At 51.0% G+C, this 14,606-nt stretch overlaps 1 protein-coding gene across 6 annotated transcripts in view; it reads right to left on the reverse strand.

Annotated features, from left to right (window-relative positions):
• The window catches only part of PLXNA1 (plexin A1), a 409,775-nt gene that overhangs the window by 259,576 nt on the left and 135,593 nt on the right, over positions 1 to 14,606 (reverse strand). The window contains exon 1 of one of the 6 annotated variants that reach the window (XM_050958496.1): positions 6,287 to 6,372. The exons of the other annotated variants lie outside the window; for them this stretch is intronic. The gene's annotated coding sequence lies outside the window, so the exon portion shown is untranslated. Of the gene's footprint in view, positions 1 to 6,286; positions 6,373 to 14,606 lie in introns of those variants that run through there. 6 annotated transcript variants of the gene reach the window in all.

Here is a 14,606-nt window from a genome sequence, read left to right on the forward strand (position 1 = left end):
CATAGCCCCAGCACCTCTGGGCTTGCCGTGTCAGATATGAAAGTAAAAAAATTGCTTGAACTCTGGCCCGGCTTTCATTATAAAATTAAGCACTGGTCATCAAATTCCTGATGGAGAAACCAGTGGCTCCCTTCAGGTGGCAAGGCCTATCAGTAGCTCTTCAGTAAGGGGGAAGCATGATACACATTCCTTCCATTACGCTAATTCCCCCGACACACACACACAGCATGCCTCACAGCGCTAGCCCAGATCACCTTCCCAAGCCAGACTACTGCTCTGCCTGGTTCTGAAGACACCACCAGGTGTTTTCAGCAGTTATTCCTGTCTCAAACAGAGGAACGAGAGTCTAAATCTTCACCCTTCTTCTCCCCTGAGGAAATGGTCCCTCAACTCCCCATTCCCTAGCTGTCAGACACACAGGATCCCACTACTCTAATGGGACTTTACAAAGAGGAGCAAGTCCCACGCAGTCCTGCCTTCCTCTTATTTCAATCAAGACTGTTCCTCTGTCACTGTGACTGAAATAAGTGGCTGATCTCATCCCTGCAAGCAGCAAGGCGCAGTTCACAGAGCACACAGGAGAGCTCACATTTCAATTGCAAAGTTTGAATAACACACATTCTGTTAATAATAATACCACTGTAACAAATCCATGGCCACCAAGAATGTCATACAGGTTGCCATACTTCATATTCTCGCTGCTCAGAGCTTCCCACTTGGCAACACCAGGGAGAAAAGGAAGATTTTCCTCCTAAAAGTCCAGGACTCTTCCACTTGAGGTACAGGAGATGGGCAAATGTGTTAGCAATAAAGGTTTTGTGGACCACTGAGCAGTTCTGATGCCATCCAGAGGGGGCGATGATGCACATGAACACTACCCTAGTTATCGTATTATTTACATTGTCAGAGTCATGCAAAGACAGATACGTAAATACCTAGGTCTCTGTCTCAAGGAGATTACAATGTAAATCAGACTGACCAAACCATGACAAGACTATGAGGAGAGGAGGGAATGAGGACAGAGACCACAACATGCACTGGGAAGACTAGGATTCCCTGTAATTCGTACACAAAACACTGCTCTAGATTCTTTAGAGGGAGATCAGTACTGGAAGACGCTGAAAGAAAGGTCTCGAGTCACTCAAAGGGGGTATCTGGACATAAAAAAGAGAGTGGACAAAGGAGAGAGGAGCACGGCACAGCATATATGAGCTGAGCAGGAGGCAGAGCAGAGATGTGTACTGTTTTTTGTTCTTGTTTTTTTAAAACAGCTCCACAGAGCTTTTTGCTGGTAACTCCACTTTTTTCATCATGGATCCTCCTTAGGCACTTGCTTCTCTCTCATTCAGAACTTTGGCTCTGTTATTAAAGGGCAGCTTCCTATAGCTGGTGATTGCATTATCGAATAATACCTGCCTAAAGCAATCAACAGTGACTAAAAGAATAGAGGAAGTTTTATTAATTTTTTTTTTAAATACAAAATGATTTGGGTTCCTAAGGTTTGGATCAAATTAAACAGAGGATCAGACTAAGCAGTGATTGAATGAAGTGGAAGGCTCTATTTTAAAGCACAGAGACAGCTGGCCAATCTAATTTTGTTTTTACCACTTAGACACGTGCTAGAACAGGTTGGGGAATCATAGAAGGGAGAGGGAAGTCTCCTTCACATTAGTTTTCTCTCTGGTGGCTACAGCCCATTTTGAGAGAGGCAATGACTTGAATGTTGCCAGGGGCTCTGTGACAGGGTGTGCACATCACGCACTGGACAAGAGAGGGCTAACCCCGCACTATGGGCATCAGAAGTCCTGCCCCTCAGACCATGCTAGGCATGCTCCAACTGCTGCCTCAGTATAAAAGAAGCAGCCTGGTTCATTCTAGGCTGACCAATGGAGGAGAAGGATCTTTGGTGGAGGCTCCAGCTGAAGAGCCATTCCAGCTCTTGCCTGCAGGAGCCAGAGATCCTGAGAGTCGGACTGGAGGTCTGTGGCCAATGGAGCCCCAGGGAATCTCCCATGCTGAGGAGCCCAGAGACCCCGATGCCCCATGAACTACAGCTTCTGGAAGCACGGTGGGAAGTAACCCAGGGAGGGTGAGCGACTGGTATCTCCCACCCAAGTGAGGTTAGTGTGTTTCGGTGCAATTCCCCACTGATCCAGTGGCAGAGTCAGGGCCCCGGGTCAAGGCCCGGTGGAGTCGAGTGGGCCCAGACCCCCCTACCCAGGTTGCCGCCCCCCCCCCAGTACTGTCCATTAGGCTGCACTGCCCTGAACACAAGAGCCACTGTAATCGACTCTGGCCATTGAGCAGTACTGCCCTGACCCCAAGGGCCGCCATATTGACTCCAGCCTCTAAACCATGCCTATTTCAGCCTAAAGACTGTCAGGAAAACTGTAACCAGGGTGGTATCACAACCCCGCCATGCCCCAAAGGAGGATGGGGTGTGCAGACCACGTGACAGGCCCTCTTCCCAAAATAGCCACGGCCTGCTTCTCAATGCTAAATTCCCCTACCAAAAGCATCCTATCATTACTACCACCAGTGGGAGTGCTAGTGCAGAAAAATGCCAGCATTTATTTTAACCACTCCATCACCTGGACCTTGTAGGGCTGAGCTCAAAGTGTCTCACCAAAGAGCCTACAGAGGAAGTCTGTGACAAAGTTAGGAGCAGAACCCAGGACTTCTGACCCCCAGTCCTGCACCTTAACAATGCCATCCTTCCACCCTACCACAGCAATGATGGCTAGTGTTAAATGCCCCAGGCAGCCACTACCCTAACCTCTATCCCCTGGGTTCCGGCTGGAAACTCCATTCCCACTGGAGACCTAGCAATTCATTTGTCTACAGGAAGCTGATCCTGTTCCGCAAATATGGCCACCATGGATACGGGACTTTGGAAACCTCCAGGCAGATGCCTTGGAGCCAAGCCCAGGCCTGAAATGGACTGCATTAAAAAACTACACCCCAAGCCCAGGCCGCAGGTTAATGCCAACTCAGAGAGCAACGCAAATAGGCCTAAAAATACATTCTATTATTCTGCCTGGACAGAAAAATAAACAGGGAAGAACTTCCTGCGACAGAGAACAACCCAGCAGGATGACTCAAACAGCAGCAATGCAACAGGAACGTGGAGGAGGGAACATACAGAGGGGCTGCTGGGGAATAGTTTGTGTTTATTAGAGAGAGAGACTCCCCCAAACAAGCATAGCAGGAAACCTGCCATCAGAAACAAAGCTGACACAGAAGCCACAACTGCCAGACTCAGTCAAACCCCTTTTATCCCACACTGGAAAGGAAATTTGCTAACTGCTTCACCTTTAAACTGGCCATGAAGCCCTGATTGTCTTAGACCCTTGTCACAGCTGCTCCATGAACTAGGTTAGAATGGACTGTCTGCCCGCCTGGCTGCAGCCAACAGACACACACTTCAAAAGACTCTTTCATCAAAATACCATTGACTTGCCCCATAAATGCTTGTCCCCCGCTTGCTTTCTAATAAAGATATGGAGACAGGCCATTCACTCCTCCAGCCTGCTGCACCTCTCCTCCCACTGCATCCTGCAGATATGTCAGAATCCTGTGTTTGTGACTTCAGAGATGCAGTCATCATAAAAATAATTTAGGGTGGCACAAAGGGGTAGAACCAAGAGTGCTGGGATGGAATCAGGATTAAAGAGGTGAGGAGGAATTTAGGCTGAATACCAAGGAAAACTCCCTGATCTAGGTGTTGGATACTAAAGTGCCTCAAAAGGGCATAAATTGATAGAAAAGTGGGCAAGATCCAGCCCAACATAGAACAGACTCCCCTAAGAATTGATGGAAGTCCCACTGCTTGGAACATGTAAAGAGCAGTTATGATCAGCAAGGTGCAACGGCTCTGCGTCCCATGTGCATTCAGTGCCACTAGAGCTCACTTCGCTGCTCTTAGCCTTGCAGCGCTGGTACAGCTACAGCTGTGCAAGCTGGATTCTAGTTTGGCTAGTGCTTCATTAACAGAATCGGTCATTATCTGTGTTCTCATTGCAGCATGTTCATTTGTGGTGATGATACACAAGTCAGCAGGAGCCCGGGTTGACTCCTGGAGTCCCAGGCATGTTTACAGAGCTGGCACTTAGAAAAACCATCCCTCTACTCAAACAGAGGGAAACTGATCTGGAGTCAGCCAGATAAGGAACAAAGAGTCCCACAACCACCACAACAGCTTCAGCGTCACATTTCAAGGATGAGCAGCACTTTGAAAACTAGGCTTGGTAAGAAAATTGATGAATAAGGAACTAACTATCCTGAACTGGCCCCCTAAAGAATGGGAGAAATGGGACTTAATGGGTCTTTATCTTTAAACACTGGGATTCACTTGCTGTGGTCAGCAACCAGCACCTTGGTTGACACACCTACCCCTCTGATGATTAGCAAAGGTAGAAGGGGGGAAATTATACGAAGGAACCCCCACAAGTGCAGTGGACAAGCCAGCAGATTGCAGGAGACATTAGGTATATTTTTAGGTTTGCCTTCATGGGAAGAATCTTAAAGCCTTGCAGCAGTAATGAAAGAAAAGGCCTAGCTTCACCCCACACAACGTGGTATAGGGTGGAGAGTTGTCTAGTGATTAGAATGCAGACAGGTAGGCAGCAATCCGGGAGTCTATTGCTGGCTGTACCACTGACTCACTGAGCAACCTTGCGTGAGTCACTTAACCTCCTCCTGTGCCTGGGTTGCCCCAACGGAGAAACGGGAAGGAGCTCAGGTGTACCTCTCAGGGGCTCTGCAAAGTAATTTCACCTCCTCAGATAAAAGGGGCACTATCAGTGCACAGTCATATTGCAACCATAAAACAAACAAACATGGGATTTATCGGAGGTATATTTTTCCCTTCCTTGGCAATTCGGCATGCAAAGCAGCACAACGTTTTGTCCAGAGTGAACGAGTTCTTAGCCACCCAGCCACAGTATATTTTGAAAACTAAAAATTTTTACACTCCCTGCAGAAAGCCACTTCTGAGTTGGCCCTGATCCCTTCCAAGATGGAAGCATAGCATTTTTCAAATCCCCAGCACGGTGGGCAGGGGCAGAGAGACGCACAAAGACCACACCCAGTCCTGCCATTAGCATTTGGTCCACACAAGAAAAGAGTAACCCAGACATCAGCAGAATACGTTTGTTCAAATGTTCCCGGCGCTGTTAGCATCTTGATCAATTCTGGGAGAATTATAAAAATGCAAAGCTCCAGCTGCTCTGTCCATCTTTCCAAAAGCACACCCAGGGATCTGTGCCCCACACACTTCCAATGGCATCTCTCTTTCTATCCCATAAAGCAGATCTCTCTTTCCATTCATAGCAGCCCCCTTAATGGGGAGAATTGACAGGGAGCAGCACCCAGCCTTTTCCTTTACCACCTGCTGGCAAGGAGGCATTGCAAAGGTCTGGACTGGTCTAGGAGTGGGGCAGGGACCAATGCACTGCCTCCAGCCTAAATGCAGTGTATGTCCTGTGGTTTCCCTCCTGTTTAATTAAGGGGTGCAGCCTGCATAATCTATGGGCCGTGACATACAGCGCTTCATCTTGACCAGAGGCTGCTCAGAGCTATGTAGGGCATTGCATGCTGGGAGCTGGAACTGCTCCAGCACACCAAAGATGAGGCCCCAGCAATCTGCTCAATTTTATGCAGATCAGGCACCGCCCTCAGGCTCCTGGTTAGTTAATACAGCCCCTCAGCTGGGAGAAGTTAGAGCAGCCAGGTAATTAACAACAGACTGCTTGGCTGGCAGGGAAAGCCAGCCTGGAAGAGACAGGGCTAAAAATGAACAAAAATGGACATGCAGCAAAATTTGAATCTAGGATATTTTCCACTTCAGAATCAGAGATGAAATGATCTGTTAGATTAGTGTGTCCATTTGGAGAAGGTGGAGGTGGGAGAGGAGATAGTGCCCTAGACTGAGCAGGGTAGATATGAGGAAAGTCTCACTTGATCTTAATCAGAAAGCAACAGCAGATGTAGAACAGAACACACGCACACGCATGCTAGTATGCGAACCAGCAGTGAAGTCAACATCCCCGCTGGGTGGCTCTGTAGCAAACTCTTTAAACGTGTGGCTATGTAAAGCCTCGCTGTATCTTCCAGCTATAACCACCACCTCAGACCAGTGAGCTAGAGTTCAGGAAGGCTGGCCTTTTGCTTCCCAATGGGCAGAGTCCACATTTGGAAGGGAGCAGTTTCCACCAGAGCTGATCTTCCTCTCCCCACACATTTCACAGCCTTAAGAGCTTCCCAGAGAGACTTACCCTGCACTCACATGGCAAGCAGAGCCCTCGCCCACACGCATCACCTCCAGATCCAGCCTCGACTGCTTGCCCCTAGTATTCTCCATTCTATTCATCAAGCCTCTTGGTCAGCATTCCCATAGCATGGGCAGAGGGGGAGGGGCAGCCTAACCAGGACCAAAGCCAGAAACTCGCCTGCAGCCCTTCCCCTGTTCAATGGAGAGTGGATCCAATAAGGTCAGCCGAGGAGACACAAATGCCGAGGTCTCTCAGGGGGTGAGAGGCCAAGCTTTGCAAACTGTGACAGTGAAGCAGCACGGACTTTGCTTGCACACACACGCACAACTTGTCAGCTGGGAACTTTTATTCACTGGGCCTTATATGCATGAGCTCTGAGCCAGGCAGAGCTGGACACGGCTGCTCCCAAAGAGATTCAGCGCCTGCCCACAGCCTCTCCAGAAAGACACTCCTATCCCACTTGGCAGGGAGTGCTCACATCCCAGCCTGCTGAATGCCAGCGGCTCAGGGTAGAGAGAGAGGACAAGGGGAGTTAAGCTAGCTCCAGCTGTACTTCAGCCTAAGGCAAAAAGGATTAACACACCGGGCAGAGGCAGCCGTGCCAGACCCCCTACTCTCTACTTATCCACATCTCTTGTAGAGATAAGCAGGCCCTAATCAGCCCCCATCCCTCCAGCCACTGAGAAGGGTGGGACATTCCATTGAAACAGTCCCGGCCATCTCTGTCCCCGCAGGCTGTAAGCTCCTTGGGGCATATGCTATGTCGGCGTCACATCTATGGCAGAGCTACAGACATCGCCAGCGCTGCACAGACGGCCCAGGCGGAAGGGACTGGAAATTTCCATTAACTGACAAGAGAGGCTTTGCCTAGGGTGGGTGCAAGAGTGCAGAGGTAGGTTAACCCTTTCTATACTGCTACCCCTGGACCTGTGGTGTGACTATCATCTACACGCGTGCCACTGATGCCAAGGGACCGTTCCAATGTGCCAGCGAGGCATGGTGCAGTCCAGCCCAGGTGTACCCTGTGTGCTCAAGTGGTACCTGCCATGCTTGCCAAGCTATATGCACACTGTACACCAGGGGTCGGCAACCTTTCACAAGTGGTGTACTGAATCTTCATTTATTCACTGTAATTTAAGGTTTTGCGTGCTGGTAATACAGTTAAATGTTTTTTAGAAGGTCTCTTTCTAGAAGTCTATAATATATAACTAAACTAGTGTTGCATTGTAAAATAAACAAGGTTTTCAAAATGTTTAAGAAGCTTCATTTAAAATTAAATTAAAATGTTGATCTTACACCGCTGGGCCACTTAGCCCACTGCTGGCCTGAGGTTCTGTTCACCTAGAATGGCAGTGGGCTGAGTGGGGCCTGCGGCCAGGACTCCTGCTGGTAAGGGGCCAGCAGCCAGAACCCCAGACCGGCAGCGGGCTGTGCGGGGCCAGCGGCTGGGACCCCAGACCAGCAGTGGGCTGAGTGGCTCAGCCTACTGCCACTCACAGGTTCCATCCGCTGGCTCCTGCCAGCCAGGATCCTGACTGCCGGTTCCGCTCAGCCCACTGTCAATCTGGGGTCCCGGCGCTGCCCACATAAGTGGGTACCTACCTTCTCCCTTCTGGCCCATTCTCTTCCTATCTCTGCACTGAGCTGAGGGTGGGAGTGCACCGAGCACAGGGCTGGGGGTAAAGGGTCTGGTCAGGAGCTAGAATGAGGGAGGGGGCTCAGGGTTGGGGCAGGAGGTTTGGGTGTGGGGCACTTACCTGGGCAGCTCCCATATGATGCGAGGACTGCAGGTGGGAATGTGGGGGGGGGGGGGTGCAGGAGCTCCCGTTTGGTGCTCAGGGTGAGGTGGGGATGTGGGAGGTGCATGGGGTGTGGAGGGGCTGGGGGCGTGGGGGGGTGCAGGTGTCAGGGCAGAGGGGGGGCTGGGTATGAGACCCCCTACCCTAACTGGCCCCCCAGGACCCTTCTTGCTCCCTGTCCCCTGACTGCCCTGACCCCTATCCACCCCCTGCCCCCTAACAGGCCCCGGAACTCCCATGCCCCGTCCACCCCCCGTGCTCCCTGACTGCTCTCTCCAGAGACCCCCGCCCCTAGCCACCCCCCCTGGATCCCACCCCCTATCCAACCCACCCTGCTCCCTATCCCCTGACTGCCCCCACCTCTTATCCACCCCGCCCCCGGCCTCAGACCCCTTACCTTGAAGCTCAAAGCAGAGCCAGATACACTACCCCGCGGGAGTGCACAGCCCCGCCCCTCAGAGCGCTGCACGCGCGGCGGCAGGGCTCCAGGTGAGTGGGAAGCATCTTTCCCTCCCCACGGAGCCAAACACTGCCCCACGGGAGCGCGCAGCCCCGGCCCCCAGAGCTCTGCGTGCACAGTGGCAGGGCTCCAGGGGAGGGGAGAACGGTGGCAGGGCTCCAGGGGAGGGGAGAACGGTGGGGGAGGGGCCGGCAGCTTGCTGCACTCAGCCCAGTGCTCCAGCCTGGGATCGCGGACCCCACGGCTTGCCGCACCAGGCAGGATTTTTAATGGCACAGGGAAGTCCCAGCAGGCAGCCGCATGCCATTAAAAATCGGCACACGTATCATAGGTTGCCGACCCCCGCTGTACATCCATCCTGGATGAGAACAACGAGTCTCTCCCAGGAAAGGGTTGGGGATACTGTGGGCTGGTCTCTGCAAATGGACAGGTGAGAATTGGCAGCAGCAGTGCAGGGAGCAACACATAATGTTCAAACCAGGCCCACATGCAGCAAGCCCAGTCTGAACCTACTCCCATTCCAGCCCCTCCACCCCGACCCGCTGCCTGAACAGCAGGGGCCTGTGTCACCAAAGAGGGCCATGCGTGAAGGGCAGGCCTGTTTCTCCTACCACCACTGCTCCCAGTGCCCCAGCCCGCACTTGGCAGGACCTCTGCTGAGGCACGATGCTCACTCACAAGCACGTGGATAGCACTAGACACCACATGATGCAGATTGTTCCCCCAACGTCTGTCAGAAGAAATCTTCATCTCTCCAGCTCCTCCGCACGTATAGCAGAGGAGGGCCCCAGCGCAGCTGGAAAGCAGAACTATCGGTAACAAATGAAGGACACTCAGGCGTTCAGTGACCAGGGAGGAAACCACCTGCGCAAAGGCTGTAGGGAGACAGCCTGCCTACTCGCCAGAGCAGGGGACTGAGCGGCAGGACTCCTAGGCACTATCCCCAGCTAGAGTGCAGACTCACTTTTGCAGTGGTTAACCTCAGAGCTTCCCCAGCTGGGAAACAGGGGTATGACCTATTGAGGTGAATTAGTTTGAGCTGAGCGTCTTGGATGCACAGTGCTAAGTGCAAAACTTGAGCAGCAGTAAAGTTACACAGGCCTCTCTAATAACCCCCACCCCCACCCCCCAGTCGGGAATTTCAGGCGGGACTTGCCATGTTTACAGGCCACAAGCTGTGTCTGCCAGCTCAACTCCTCTGGGACCTGAGAGGCAAGTTGGGCTCTTCACACTCAGGGACCAGCAACTCTCTGGCTTTTCCAGGGTGCACACGAGGGGTTTGCAGGATAAACCGGCTCAGCCCTGAGCCTGGAAACAGGGGAAGGGAGGCCCATACCTCCCTGGGCGGTGACCCTGCTCAGGACTTCCCCACAGGGCCCTGCCCCAAGGAGGCTTGAAGACCAAGTTTCACACTGAGTGTGATATTAACCCCTTCCAGTGCCTGCAGATACTCCTCAGGCAGCAACAGGAAAGCGGGGGAGGGGCCGCTCACATGTTGCTCTGGCAGCCTGCCTCAGTATTCTGTGCACAGCCAAGCTGACCTTAACCCCTGCAGCGCCAGGAGGAGTGCAAGCACAGGAGCTTGTCTGCACCGCACTGAAAAGTGCACAGGGCTCCTGGGCCTCTCCCATTCCAGTCAGAGCAGCTGCATTGCAGTTACCTTGCTCAACACAGGCAGCCACAGGATACATTGGCACAGTCACGAAGGGCCATTGGCACATTATGCCTGGCTCAGTCTCCAGCTAGCACTTTAAAGGGACACTGTCAGGTTAAAAACAGTCATAATGAAGATATCTAATTCCCTCCGTGGGTTACTATCGGGGCTTTAAATCAGCAAATGCAAAAGGCTTTTTGAAACCCAGTCAGCTTTTCACAACCCATGCAGTTTGTTTCCTTTTCCTGCACTTCACTTATCTCAGGAGAGGGAAGCTAAACTGGCCAGTTTCTCCTGGTTCTGATGCAATAGCCTCTGTGTCTGTGCAGCTGTGTTTGGGTTTCCAATACAGCAGGAGCAAGTTTACAGACAAACAGTGCGCTTTGTATTACGGTAGAATCCGACTACAAGCAACGGAGACTCCACCACGCCCCTAGGTATGTTATTCCAATGCTGGAGGCCATTAGTTCAGATCTGACCTGGCTGCTGATTAAAGATCAGATGGAGAAATTCTACAGAAAGCATCTACAACCACCATTTTCCTTTCTGAGTCAAACCTAGTTTGCCACCTCCCTTAATGCTGCAGCGAGTGGTCATGGGGAAAGCTCGCCTGGGATGCAAATCTGCAAAACTTCAGGCTCAGCCCAACTTGTCCTGAGACCATTTCCCAGCTTGCTGGGGATGCTCTCACTCCCAGGTGCGCTCTCCATTCCCTGCTATAACAAGCCTCCTGGAGGAGCTGGGCCCACGTCCCAGACACCGAGCCATTGCAAGCCGTTCTCATTAGCAGTTCAGCTCCATTGGCAGCCTCAGGTTGGGAAGGTCGGCAGGTGAAATTGGTGCTTAAGAAAGTGGCTAGTCCCATTGGCTTGTACCTGGCACAAAGCAGCAAAAGAACCATATGAGTCCCCCAGTCCCGACCTACAGTCCCTGCTGTTGCGCACACACAACAGATCCAGCCCCTGCTTTTCTAACCCCGGGCCTCTCTTGATCAGAGATTGCTAGTTGGGCTGAATTTTGTGATGTGAACAAAGGGAGATGTTGCCATGGCCAAATATATTTCCCATCATATCCAGAGATAAGAGCTGAACCAAGGTCTACAGGGTGAAAGGCAAATACACCAACCTACAGCCACCAAGATGAGTTAGTGGTGGGGATTTTCTCCCTTTGCCCCCCTAAATGTATCATCGGGGGAACCACACGTCTGGGAATTGACCCCACGTACAGCAGGGGAACAAAGCCTCTAACTTTGGGGGGAGGGATGACTCAGTGGTTTGAGCATTGGCCTCCTAAACCCAGTGTTGTGAGTACAATCCTTGAGGGGGCCATTTAGAGGTCTGGGGCAAAAATCTGTCTGGGGATTGGTCCTGCTTTGAGCAGGGGGTTGGACTAGATGACCTCCTGAGGTCCCTTCCAACCCTGATATTCTATGATTCTAGATGTTGTTGCATCTCCTAAGGACAAGCCGCCAGAACAGGGAGCCAGCTAGGCTACTAAATGCAGAATCCTAGTAGTCCAGGCATGATTCAGTGGAGGTGCTCTGCTCTCAGACTGCAGGGAATTACACACAGACAGAGACACACAGATACTCCTTGCCTCCTAACCATCTGATGCAAGCCCTTTAGTAGGCCAGCCCAGCCAGAGATACAAACCAGCAATCATCCCCTCCTAAGATCAATACATCTCCAGCAGCTGATCCCCATGAGAGATTGTTTCTCCTCACATACACCCTTCATCTAGTAACCTAGCAAGAACACAGTGAGTCTAGCCTCCGGTGAGCTCAGCAACCCCACAGAATATTCACAGCCCTTTCGGTAGCAGGGAAACTTCTCTCCTTCCCAAACTCAAGCCAGGTAGATTTTGCAGCTTCCCTGACAGACTCACTCCACAGTGAAAATTCCCAGTTTACAGTAAACTGACTCTTGTCATCAGCTTTACCTCTGATTCCCCTAAGCTCCTTGCTAATATGAGTCTCATGACGAGGTTTACCTGAGCCCAATCTGCTCAGCCTTTCCTTCCACAAGAGGCTTTGGTTCCCCTCCTCACTAGCAGCTTCTTTCATTGCTGCTCAGTCCCTGCTGGAAGCCTGGCTCACCCTTCCCAAAGCACAGACGCTCCAGCCTGCAGAGAAGCCAATGAGAAAGGGCCCTTGGAAGTCAAGTCAGGACTCAGAACCACTTTCATTTCAAAGCTCCAGTCCCACAATGTAGCAAGAGTTTTTAATTGCCCTAGGTGCAGCAAGCCTGGGAAAGCTGGAAGAAGGGAGATAACTTGAGAGCTTGCGGCGTCTCGCTAGACCGCAGTAGGATGGGAGAGAGAGAAGCCTCTGAAAATGTTCCAACAGCAACAAAACAAAGAGAAGGGAAACTATGTTTTAACAGAGTGACAGAGGCAGATACCAAAGGATCATGGAATTCAGTGTCTCAGAGCAGCTACAGGAACAGGGGCAGGCTGGCAGGATTGGATGCAGTGCTTTTCGCCTTTAACGCCCTTGGTTCAAATCCAGCCCAGGTCAACAGTGAACAAGTGTCACAGGCTAATGGCTGTGCATGCAGGAAATAAATTGATGGTCTCTGAGCAGCGCCTTGGGGACACACATAGGTGCTGGAACTGGGGGTGCAGCAACACCCCCTGACTTGAAATGGTTTCCATTATATACAGAGTTTACAGTCTGGGTCAATGGCTCTCAGCACCCTCGCAATACAAATTGTTCCAGCGTCCCTGGGGACCTATGGCTGTACCACAAGGAACACCAGTGTACATGATGTGAATTCACTCGTCAGCTGTTACTGCAAAGGGGCCAAGAAGACTGGACTTTGTTCCTGCACTACAGACATCACCTTCCAGGAAAGGACTAAGGCGCATGGATGGATCCAGTTTCTTTTAGGTACAGAAATCCACTTTAAAATAATGAAAATATCCATCATAAGAGCTCAAGCAAGTGGCATCACCCCATGGAGTGCTACAGGATGGCCTTACTGCAGGGGTTCTCAGACTTTTGTACTGGTGACCCCTTTCACACAGCAAGCCTCTGGGTGCGACCTCCCATACATTAAAAACACTTTTTTATATATTTAACACCATTATAAATGTTGGAGGCAAAGCGAGGTTTGAGGTGAAGGCTGACAGCTCACAACCCCCCAGTTTGAGAATATGTAATAACCTCGTGACCCCCTGAGGGGTCCCGACCCCCAGTTCGAGAGCTCCTGCCTTACTGTCATGACACAGTATGTTGCAATATATTGCACATAATCAGTGATCACCAAGATTTCAACATTCGCCCTACGTTGCACATCATGGTATCAAAATGTCATGGTGGTAGCAGGGACAGAACTGGGATCCTTCTGCTCCAAAAGCAACTGCCAATTACATTTGAGCTAAAGGAGATTCCTCCTTGACTGTGAGCAGTACAGGGCCTGTGACACATAGCTGAAGAGTTCCGACTGCATCCAAAGGCAGTGGTGCACACCGGTATAACTGCAAGACTATGATGTAAATGACAAGAGGGAGCATGACCTAGCAGACAGGACACTGGGAGACAGAAGATGTGGGTTTTACTCCCGGCTCTGCCACTTATCTATTGTGTGACCTTGGGAAAGTCACTTGTTTGGGCCCCTATTTGTCCTCCTACTCCGTTTGCCCTGTCTATTTTGATTACAAGCCCTTCAGAGCAGGGACTGTCATGTCCTGTGTATGCAGGAACAATTCTAACACAGTGGGGCCCCAATCTCTGTTGGGGCTTTGAGGTGCAACCATAATTCAAATAATAATGAACAATAACTCCTGTCAATTTCACACAGGCCCACTCTGTGTTGTAAAGGCTCATCGACACACACACAGTTCCAAACAGTCTATTTTGGAAACAATCCTGCTGGTGTTCCTGTGCGTTTTCTGCATTACTCCTCCCTCATTTCTTCCTGGGGACAACAGCCTGGAAATCAGGTTCTTGGCTTTTTAAGAGATCCTCTGGCTGCTTATTATCCCACCTGAGGCAATAACCACCACCTCATTTGCATCATCACAGCTGGAAATGATTCTGTCACCAGAGAACAGGACCTCAGGTAGGAAACTACAGACTAATGCTTACAAATCAGAGTGTCTGTGCTCATGCCAACACTTCTAGGAATAACAATGACTGGGGAGGAGATGGGGGTGGAGGGAAGTGTGACATAGCAACATAGCAGATTTGAGAGAGGATGAATTTCAAACATTTTCTCAAAGGCATCACAGCTCTAAGCTTCCCATGACAAACTCTAGACGTCTCCTCTTCAGAGAGTCTCTCTCGGGTTAGGAAATAATTCCCTCCTTCTTATAGAAGTAGAAACAACAGTCAGCGCTTACCTAGTACTCTCCATCCAAAGATCTCAAAGCATTTTATCATCTTCTATGACTTCATCCTCACCACCTCCTGGGGGTGTACT

This window comes from Gopherus flavomarginatus, chromosome 6 (genome assembly GCF_025201925.1).
Source record: "Gopherus flavomarginatus isolate rGopFla2 chromosome 6, rGopFla2.mat.asm, whole genome shotgun sequence".
Taxonomy (NCBI): Eukaryota; Metazoa; Chordata; order Testudines; family Testudinidae; genus Gopherus; species Gopherus flavomarginatus.